We start from the raw sequence: 11214 nt of genomic DNA on the forward strand, positions 1-11214 counted from the left end.
GAAAAAGACCATAAACAGTAACTGACCATCTAATATGCTTAATTTTGGGTTAATCTTGAATCCCCAAAACCCAAAAAATAAATGTGAAAAATAATAATATCAGTTGTTTGCTAAAAAACCCTAATAGTTTAAAATCAACAATCTTTAGGAATAAAATAACAATATAACATGATGGAATAGAAAGATAATCGATATGCCTGAATGTTGAAACACCAGCAGACCACCAGAAACACCAGAAACAAATATATTGGAGTGCGTGAGTACGTTTATCCTCTTTCAGGATTTCTTTCCATTTAACAACAATTTAAGTAAAGAAACACCAGAAACAAAATAGTGGCTAGCACGCTGCTAGAAGCACCTTACATCGGGTAAATTAATAAAATTATTTAAAATGGTTCAACGGGTAAATTAATAGAATTATTTAAAATGTAAACCAATTTCTCGAGTCAAACGGTCAAAAGTCACTCAAAGTGTATTATTTAGTAATGTCACTTTTCTTATCATAGTAAAACACGAACTATTAACAAAATTCTAGTTAAAAAATACAAACTGTTACTCTTAGCGTGTCAGCTTGACATTTGATGACCAGCACTAAAGTTTACCCGTTTTGACAACCACCAATGTTACCACCGCTAATACCAAACACATACAACATACGACAAAAATATAGTGCATTGTGGTATACCTCAAACCAAAAACCAGGGTTACAAAATCAACATGTAAACTTGGTTTTAAAATGTGCTCCGATGCATTTTGGTTGCAGAATCCAATGCACAATGTGTGCGCACCACGTATGTGATGCGTGTGTTATATAAAAACTAATACCAACAGTAGTGTCTAAAACTAAAACTGTAAACACATAATGTATAATTTATAATTTACCATATGTTAAATATGATTAATAGTAAAAAAGTTACAAAAATAAACTAAAATTAACCTGCAACAGCAACTTCACCATCTAACGTCCGACCTTCCTCACAACACCTCTTGTAACATGCAACTGGGCCCTTCTCAAAGATGTGTCTTGTTGAATGACAGGCATGAATGCTTCAATCTTTCAACTTCCACCTTAGCCTGGAGAAGACAACTTAAAACATCAATAATTTATAATATTTATTCTAAATATGGCAAGATTCTTGTCAAATTTCATGTTCCATTTTCTCTTAAAGATTCTTGTCCATTTATTCTACATATGTAAAGTAAAATGTTCAAAATTTGAATATCCTTTGTATCGAAATAAAAGGAGTATTAAGTAGAGGACATACAATGCTTCCTTGTATGGACATCCCTTTTGCTTTTAAGCTCAAAAATGCACTCCGAATGTTGGTGATCGATGTAAGAATTTCAAAACAAAGGTTGTTGCAGAAAATTCACCATTGTACATTTAATTGTTGAGATACTTTGTAAACACAATCTTGCTTTGCTCCCTTCTAGTATCAGAAGTAGGCAAGAAGAACATGCCGACTGCGTATTCACCGGGAGGCGGAAGCTCAAACCCCTCATCCTTTGCTACCTGGTGAAGTAAAGTAACTGAGTTTTATTATTGTTGTTGTTGTTGTTGTTGTTGTTGAACACATGGCACTGACTCTGATGGCCCCAACTTATAATTTCGTTAATCCAACCTTATAATTTCGTATAAAACTTTTGGCCTTTTTCTTCTCAAAAATATTTTGACCCGTTAGCTTATGCATAGTTCAATTAAGGTTACTCTTATAAAAAATATATTATCAGCAAATCAAAAAAAATTGTAACATTATTAAAAAAATAATTTTAATAAAATCAAAGAAAAATTGCTTCAAGTCAATCCAACCATACTAAAATTGACACTTGTCTAGCACCCTCACACATTTTAGAACCGTTAGGACTTAGAATCTTAACTTTGTAATTAAATCTTATAAATGAAGGGGTTCTCCGTCATTGGCCTCAAATGCCTTGTTTGTCAGAATCCTATTATGAAGTCCAAGGTCATGTTAATAAAAAATAAAAAAAATAATAATAATAATTACATGATTAATTAGATTAATCCTACTGTAAAATGTAAAACACCATGTTCATCAATTTACCATGTCTGATAGTCTTGTATGCAGCTTGTCTAAGCAACCCAGTATATAGGTCTGCTAAAAAAATGCACTTAGTATATCATTAAAGTATATAATGAAGGTAACAATATACGTATTAAAAAGAAACAAAAAAATAAAGGAATAATATGGTTCAGAAGGAGAAAAAGAGCATCGACAATACAAAAAACCAAAAAAGCAAGCATGTGTAAAATGTAAAAGGTGTTAGTTAATGAAAATGTGTCAACTTCCATAAGAGTTTTATCAATTCTTGACTGAAAAAGTCAAGAATTACTTAATCGCTATCCCCCTATCTATCCAAGTTTTAAGCATCAAAGAAGCAACAACATGATAGAGTATTAGTATGTATTCATGAGCAATCCCATTATTACATATGTAGGTTTCATCTTCTTTTCCTTTCATTATTTCTCAAATATTTTTCATTTCTTGCGAAAATGATGCGAGAACATACAAATGTATCAAAAAGTTAAAGCCAATAAGACATGTCATACCTTAATTAAGATATGTAATAATCTGATAACTATGTGTCCCAGATGAAATGGACCATCTTTAGAATAGCTGGGAATCAAGTTTTTTGCTTCTTCAGAAATTTTAAACAATATGATAATGATGTTTTTAAGGTTAAAATTCCTTAGGAGATACGTCTCTAGAAGAATGGAATCGATTATGAATAGAAAATCTCACAAAATCACCTGAATCCAGTTGACACTTTGAATTATCAAAGCTATGTGTTTAATTTTTGCAGCTCCATATAAAGCAAGAATAATGCCCGTACGTCAAAGAAGCGATAAGATTTGCATTGATTTGATTTCATTATTTATAACTTACGTCTAGTTTAAACGATATAATAACAATGTTTAAGCATTACCTATAGCATAATCAGTCGCATGTGCTCTTCATGAACAGAAACATGCAGGTCTCTTTCTAGAATCATGCCAAATTAAACAAAGTGGTGATACAGACCAAACTTCCTCATAAAGATTAAGTCACTACATGTAAATTAAACAAATCAGATGCTTATTGAAATCTACTTCCATGTAAATAAAAAAAACTGACCTCGGCAGAAGCTTATTTTATTTTAAAAGCTCCCAATTTACTCACAATCTACATATATTTCTGTATTGTTAGAGCACAAAACAGAAAATCTAAAAGATCGTTACACACATCATGCAGTAGATAAGACGGTAGCCCTTCACCGATGATCCCAAAACATAGTTTTTTTGCTTAATCTTCGTCTGTCTTAAGAAAACTAACAGAACAAATCATTTCAAATTTCTTTGCATTTTCAGGTTCTAATCATTTCAAATTTCACACTATATGACAACAAAGCCCTACAATTGGATTTTAAAACCAACCTTTTTTAGTTTTCATATTTATTACTGGCCATAACCAATCAAACACGCCAATAACCACCAGTACACATCAATTATTCAAACCAAAAAGTCACCCTATAGTAGCAGTGTTTATGCTTTATTTATTTTACGTACAGTTTAGAAAAAATTGAAAATATTCAGAACATAAACCCTAAATCCCAATCGTTTCTATCAAAATTGAACCACTTACTACATGCTGAACCATCAAAATCGTCATGGCATCACCAGCGGAACCTACACCCGCAGCCGTCATGGTCACAGAGAAACCCTAGACCACCAGCATCAAAGAATAAGAAGAAAAAATATTTGTTTACAGCATCAAAGATTAAGAAGAAAACGTACCTTGATTTAGGGTTTATGAGAAATACAGCGATGGACATGCAGAGATGTATGAAACTGAAACTAGGGTTTTAAGGATTCATTAACATACCACCAATTAACGGATTAAACTTCAACATCAAGATAATAGATAATATAAGAAGCAATTGCTTGACAGCACTCACCGATGATTCAGATTTGCAGAATGATGAAAAAAAGATGAATACAGAGGAGAAGATAATTCGCGTTTGAATCCTCTAGTTAAACATAGTATTCGTAATTTTGGAGAAGATTTTCAACTGATTGATGATTGATTGCAGTTTCCATACAAAGAGCATATGAGAGGTTTCAATATTGAATGTTTGGAGAATGCCTAAATTCATTTTGCCGCTCGTGAAAGTGAATAAGAAAGGAGAGAAAGGAAAATGGCGCCCAAATCACAATTCTCTGGCTAAAGAGATATGCCACCTCAAGGTCAAAAAGTCAACCTTTATTTTGCTTTAGTATAATAGATAGATGAGATGGATTTTGTGGCGCCCAAATTTTTCTCATTCGACCAACAACACAAAATTCTTACAATTTTACAAAATTTTGACATGACCCGTTCGTAGTAAGTACTTTTCTCCCTGTTTTTAACAATACCATTACTATTAATACTACGACACTTTCCAACATAACAAAGGTTAAGACCATATATGGTTCGCCATGAACGTTTTTGTACAAACTATACAAAAGTTTAGGATCCAAACTTCTTACTAACAAACTAGACACTTAATAATTAACATTTACTAGACGAAATGGTAAGTTAACCCATCAAAACAAACAACTTGGACCGGAAGCGCATAAGGTCGACATTACGTGTGTGTGTTCGGTCCGGGTGCGCCGCAATCAAGCAAGGGATTTACCTAGCTTTCATAACAAAAACATTATTAGTTCATAACACATAGTACTTTAAAATCCTTTAATTACCTATCATTGTTCGACCCGTTAACATGACATGTTATCTTATTAGCATCCTTACTTCCATTCGGAAACATCCAACATATCACTTTCTGACTCATTCGCAATGAATCGTTACATACCATACTTTTCAATATACTTACATCATTTGACCCGTTATGAACATTTACAACAAATCCATAGTACCAAATACTACTATTCATAAAACTACATTTAAAGTAAATAAAGCTCATATGAACTTACCGCGATCTTGAGATGCTTGTGCCTTCGAGTGACTTGCGCCTTCTTCCTTCTTTGTGCCTATATGTCATAATCTCATACTTTAGCTTTCTTAAACATTACTTTCACAATCCTTATAGTATGTTATGGCGTTTACTAATCACATACATCATTATCATAAGAAAATTGCATCATTTTAACAAGTATTCATGCAAAAGCCATAACTTTTATCAAACACATTGTGTGCATATCACTTGTTTAGCATAATGTACAAGCATTTTAAGCACAACTTCCATAGTTCACTCTTTGAGTAACATAAACATCCCTAACTTAGAAATTTATCATTCTAATCATGATCACATAGTTCTAAATCAATTACATCTAGCCTTTTCACCAACATTCATCAAATTAACATATAGAGCTTCACAAATTCTTGATCATCTTTTATCATATGAATGGGTTTTACCCTAATCTATCATCATAGAGAAATTAAAGCATGATTTCAACTCTTACAAGTTCATATCACCTTGCATTCATGTTTGATTCCATAAAACATCACAAATTTCACATATCAAATTAATCAAACATCACCAAATCATGAAATTAGACTTACTTGATGTTAATTTCACTTAGGGATGAACATTCCTAACTCATGCATTGATAAACCTTCAGTTTTTCCCTTTCAATTTGAGAGATTTGTGATGTTAGGGTTTTGACTCCCTTGGCTCCCTCCTCTCTCTCGATCGAACACACTGCCAGACCAAACTGGCTTTCTTTTTTTTTTTTTTATCTAATTTTATTCTACATTTACACATTTAGCCCCTAACTTTTATGGTATGTTCATATTAGTGATTTTTCACACTAACTTTGTTACTTTTCTTTAGTTAACTTTAATCACATACAAAGGGTTTTTAACTTACCATTATTTATAAGACTTTCATAATGGTAATAATCTATATTTACCATTTCATTATCATTAAATCATCACTATTAGTTTATTATATTACGACATACGAAAACTGGGGTGTTACAAGTCCACCCCCCTTATAAAAGGTTTCGTCCCCGAAACCTGACTACGTTCCAAATAATTCCGGGTAGTGCTTTTGCATGTCATCCTCCGCTTCCCATGTGAGATCCGATCCCTTTCGGTGTTGCCATTGAACCAACACTTGTCGAACGTATTTGTTTCGGAGGTGCTTCACTTTAAAATCTTTAATTGCGACGGGCCTTTCAACATAATCCAACTTCTTATCCACTTCAATGTCATCCATAGGCACGTATGCCGTCTCACCCGCAAGGCACTTTCGCAACTGCGACACATGAAAGGTGTTATGAATCTCATCCAACGCGGGTGGTAATTCTAACTGATATGCCACCGCCCCGACCCGGGCGAGTATTTTGAATGGCCCGATGTATCGAGGACCTAGCTTCCCGCGTTTACGAAAACGGGTTATTCCTTTCCATGGAGAGACCTTTAGTAATACATGATCTCCCACTTGAAATTCAATTGGCCGCCTTCGTCGATCCACATAAGACTTTTGTCTATCTTGCGCTGCTTTTATTCTTGATCGAACCATATCTATTTTTTCATTCGTCTTGGCCACTACTTCTTTTGACGCGATTTCTCGTTGACCCACTTCCCCCCCAACAAACCGGGGTCCTACATTTCCTTCCATAAAGCATTTCGTAGGGGGCCATTCTTATGCTGTTATGATAGCTATTATTATATGAGAACTCTACCAAAGGTAGATGATCATCCCAGCTTCCTCCGAAATCCAAAACATACGCCCTTAACATATCAACTAATGTTTGAATAGTTCGTTCTGACTGACCATCGGTTTGTGGATGGTAGGCGGTGCTAATGTGTAATTGGGTCCCCAATTCATCATGAAACTTCCTCCAATAACGAGATGTGAACCGGGTGTCCCGATCGGATACTATAGACACCAGAACCCTATGTCGGGATATGATCTCGTTCATATAGACTTCCGTCATCTTTTCTGAATTATAATTTTCCCGAATAGGTAGGAAATGTGCACTTTTGGTCAGTCGGTCAACGACCACCCATATTGCATCGTGCCCTTTTCTTGTCTTGGGAAGCTTAGTCACCAAATCCATCGTTACATGTTCCCACTTCCACACCGGGATCTCCAAGGGTTGTAACTTTCCATACGGCTTTTGGTGTTCGGCCTTTACTTGGGAACACGTCAAACACTTAGCAACATACTTGACAATGTCTCTTTTCATCCCCGGCCACCAATAATTCATCCTCAAGTCTCGATACATCTTTGTAGCCCCCGGATGAACGGAGTATCGAGACTTGTGAGCCTCATTCAACAGTAATTCTTTCACACCACAATGCCGAGGTATCCAGATTCGGTTATACCTCGTTTTCATACCATTTGCATTCTCTTCCAATTCATGAATAAACCCTTTCGTTCTTTCTTTCTTCGAGTCAACAGCATTTAAAGATTTCGTTTGAGCTTCTCGAATTTCATCAAGGAGTTTAGGAGTGACTACCATCTTCATGGATTTTACCCGAATCGGGGGTGGGTACTCCTTTCGACTAAGTGCGTCCGCCACTACATTAGCCTTCCCGGGATGGTAATGAATGTCACAATCGTAATCCTTAATGAGTTCCAACCATCTTCGTTGCCTCATATTGAGATCTTTCTGCTCGAAAAAATATTTGAGGCTTTTATGATCCGAGAAGATAGTACATTTCACCCCATAAAGGTAGTGCCCCCATATCTTCAAGGCGAATACGACCGCAGCCAGTTCAAGATCATGAGTCGGATAATTGCTTTCATGTTGCTTGAGTTGTCTCGAAGCATAAGCAACGGCTTTACCCCTTTGCATTAACACACAACCTAAACCTTGGTGAGAGGCGTCAGTATACACCACCAAATTATCCGTTCCATCCGGTAATGTGAACACTGAGGACCTTGAGAGCTTCTCCTTCAAGGTCTGAAACGCTCTTTCTTGTTCTTCGCCCCATATAAACTTTTCACTCTTCTTTGTTAACTTCGTCATGGGCGAGGCTATCTTGGAGAAATCTTGGATGAACCTCCTGTAGTACCCAGCCAAGCCTAGAAAACTTTTTATTTCACTTGGATTCTTCGGGGGTACCCAGTTCATTACCGCATCCACTTTGGACGGGTCCACATGGACACCCTCCGCATCAATTATATGACCCAAAAACTGTACCTCTCTAAGCCAAAAGGCACACTTTGAGAACTTTGCATATAACTTTTCCTTGCGAAGTGTTTCCAATACATCACGTAGGTGGGAAGCATGTTCTGCTTCACTTCGGGAGTATATTAGTATATCGTCAATGAAAACGATTACATACTTATCAAGCATAGGTCAGCACACCCGATTCATCAAATCCATAAACGCAGCTGGCGCGTTCGTTAACCCAAAAGACATTACTAAGAACTCGTAATGTCCGTATCGTGTTCGAAACGTAGTCTTCGGCACATCTTCTTCTCGCACACGCAATTGATGATAACCCGACCGCAAATCAATTTTCGAAAACCAACTTGCCCCTTGAAGCTGGTCAAATAGGTCATCAATTCTGGGCAAGGGATAACGATTCTTCACCGTTAACTTGTTCAACTCTCGATAGTCGATGCACATTCGCATCGAACCATCTTTCTTCTTTACGAATAATACGGGCGCTCCCCATGGTGAAACACTTGGTTTAATGAAACCCTTATCGAGCAACTCTTGAAGTTGCGTCATCAATTCTTTCATTTCGGTCGGGGCCAGCCGATAAGGAGCTTTAGCTACCGGCTTTGCATCTGGGTTAAGCTCTATCTTAAATTCTACTTCCCGCTCGGGCGGAAGCCCCGGTAATTCTTCCGAAAACACATCCGGATATTCGTTCACTATATTTACATCTTCAAGCTTTGGAACACCTCGATCGGTGTCAATCACATAAGATAGATACGCCCTTCCTCCGTTCTTCATATGTTTAACAGCTTTGATTATAGAACACAATTTCGACTTGATGACCCTTTCCCCTTGAATACTTACCCGTTTCCCCCCTGAGGTTACTACATGAATGACTTTCTTTTCACATTGAATTTCAGCATGGTTTTGGGCTAGCCAATCCATTCCTACAACTACTTTAAATTCCCCCATGTACATTGGAACAAGATCTATACTAAATTCCTCATCTTCGATTATTATCTTACAGTTTTTGCAAATATCGTGCAACAAATAGCTTTTATTATCAGCAACTTCCACCTCTAAGGGTATTAACATCTTTTCAAGCTTAAACGATGGGTGAGCTAACAATTCATTAGAAATGAACGACCTACTAGCTCCGGAATCAAATAAAACATTCATAGGCATAGAATTAACTAAGAATATACCTGAAACCACATCCGGGCTAGCTTTAGCTTCATCCGAGGTTAACTGAAACATCCTCCCGCGAGCCTTGGGGGGCTCATCCTTCTTTCCATCTTTCTTTGCCCCTTGTTGGAGTTTCGGACATTCCGCCTTAATGTGCCCCGTTTCATTGCAATTATAACACGCCTTTGGGTTTTCGGGGCACCTAAAAAACGGATGTCCCTCTCGTCCACATTTGTAGCATCCCTTCTTTCCCGACAAACATTCACCCGAATGATGCTTCCCACATGTCTTGCAAGTCGGAATTTCACTACTTGTTTTCCCCTTTTTGCTTTGGTCTTGATATCTTGCCTTTTTCTGTAACGCCCTGCTTTTTCATACTTTCCATAATTAGAAAGCTCGCCTTGTAATGCTATTTTTGGAAATCTTGTATTATTGTAGTCGTCTTTTCGTTATAAAATCCGAGACTTGGATCATAAATAAAATTCGTATTTCTTTAAATTCACCATCTACATATTCATACATGTTCATGCGTTGGAATTCATTGTACATCGAATCCTTATTTGTAATTCATACTTATACGATACTTATTCACGATGCATGTCCATGCTTGTCCTCAAATTGTTGATACCTAAAAACCCCTAATAATATGCTTATTCATACAACGGTTAATCATCTAATATGTGACATATACTTGTCACTTACAAACATGTTACATACTTGTACATTACACTTTTTACCTAGTTAAATCATGTTTTATTTCATATTTCACCTTGTTACAAGTTAGGGGAAACATTGTTGCATATTATTACACACCTTAATTAACAAAATTACTCATTATAATGTTTTAAAAAAAATAAAAAAATAAAGAAATATGGCAGCCCCAATTCAGCAAAATTCAGCCCCATATAGTTGGATTTTGTGGGCTAGTTTCAAGGTGTAACCCCATCTAAACACTTACAAAGCCCAACCCATTGAAACCCTAATCCTCCCCCCTATAAATACCACTTATAACCAGCCTCCCTACCACTTTTGCAACACTAAAAACTCTCAAAACATCCTCCAAACCGTAGCTGAAAGCAAGGGTTCGAGCAGATTGACACCCCTTCACGAAAATGAGCATAACTCACTCAATTCTTATCCGATTCACTCGATTCTTTTTCCTACTACTTTGTATTGACCTTATCTACGTTTCCATGGGTTTTTCACAGTAAATAAGTCCCTGGAACTCCAGCAAAAAGGCTCCAAAGTCCACTGATTGTTTTTGTTTTCATGAAATCCTTATTATTTCTTACCAAACTTGAGTCTATCTCATCTCAAACCTATGTCCTAATGCTTACAACACTTTAGTGGTTGGTTAGGCTTAAAAACAAGGTTGAGACACTTAAAAGTCAGAGGATTAAACCTCATAAACTTGGTGTTTTGTTTAGGGTTTTTAACCCACAAGTCATGTCAAACTTTGTCTTTGATACATGAGTGATTATGGAACAACTTGGGTTGTCCAAACATACAATCCTCACATGATTTGATGATTTCTCTTAGTTAGTGTGTATATTTCTTATTCTTTATTGTATGTTCATGACCCTCCTTGGTTGTTTTTTTTACATCAAGTGTAGTGGTGAACACATAGAGGTGCCTAAATGGAAGACTTGATCTTCCTACCTCCTACATGATTTCTATGACATTTAGAGGTACCAAAATGAAGATTTTAATCTTCTACCTCATGCTTGAACTATTGGACATATATTATATAACCTAAATATATTATTCGAATAATCGAACCTTTGATGATGAACTAGTGTTCATATGTCGAGGTACTAGATTACATCATCCTAGACTATGATAACTTGTCACGATTCTAATGGAACCTTGTTCCATGAAAACATCTAAACTCCTTCGAGTTTCCTAGT

At 36.2% G+C, this 11214-nt stretch overlaps 1 long non-coding RNA gene across 2 annotated transcripts; it reads right to left on the reverse strand.

The window, feature by feature from the left end:
• Positions 1–4582: 4582 nt before the first annotated feature.
• LOC110874149 lies at positions 4583–9410 on the reverse strand. 2 transcript variants are annotated; one of them, XR_002555683.2, is made up of 3 exons: positions 9328–9410; positions 4973–5029; positions 4583–4674 (listed from the first exon to the last, which is right to left on the reverse strand). It is a non-coding gene; the product is annotated as an uncharacterized LOC110874149 (long non-coding RNA). The 2 variants fall into 2 exon arrangements; XR_002555684.2 differs by lacking the exon at positions 9328–9410 and adding an exon at positions 5562–5848.
• Positions 9411–11214: the final 1804 nt, after the last annotated feature.

Source organism: Helianthus annuus, chromosome 8, assembly GCF_002127325.2.
Source record: "Helianthus annuus cultivar XRQ/B chromosome 8, HanXRQr2.0-SUNRISE, whole genome shotgun sequence".
NCBI lineage: Eukaryota > Viridiplantae > Streptophyta > Magnoliopsida > Asterales > Asteraceae > Helianthus > Helianthus annuus.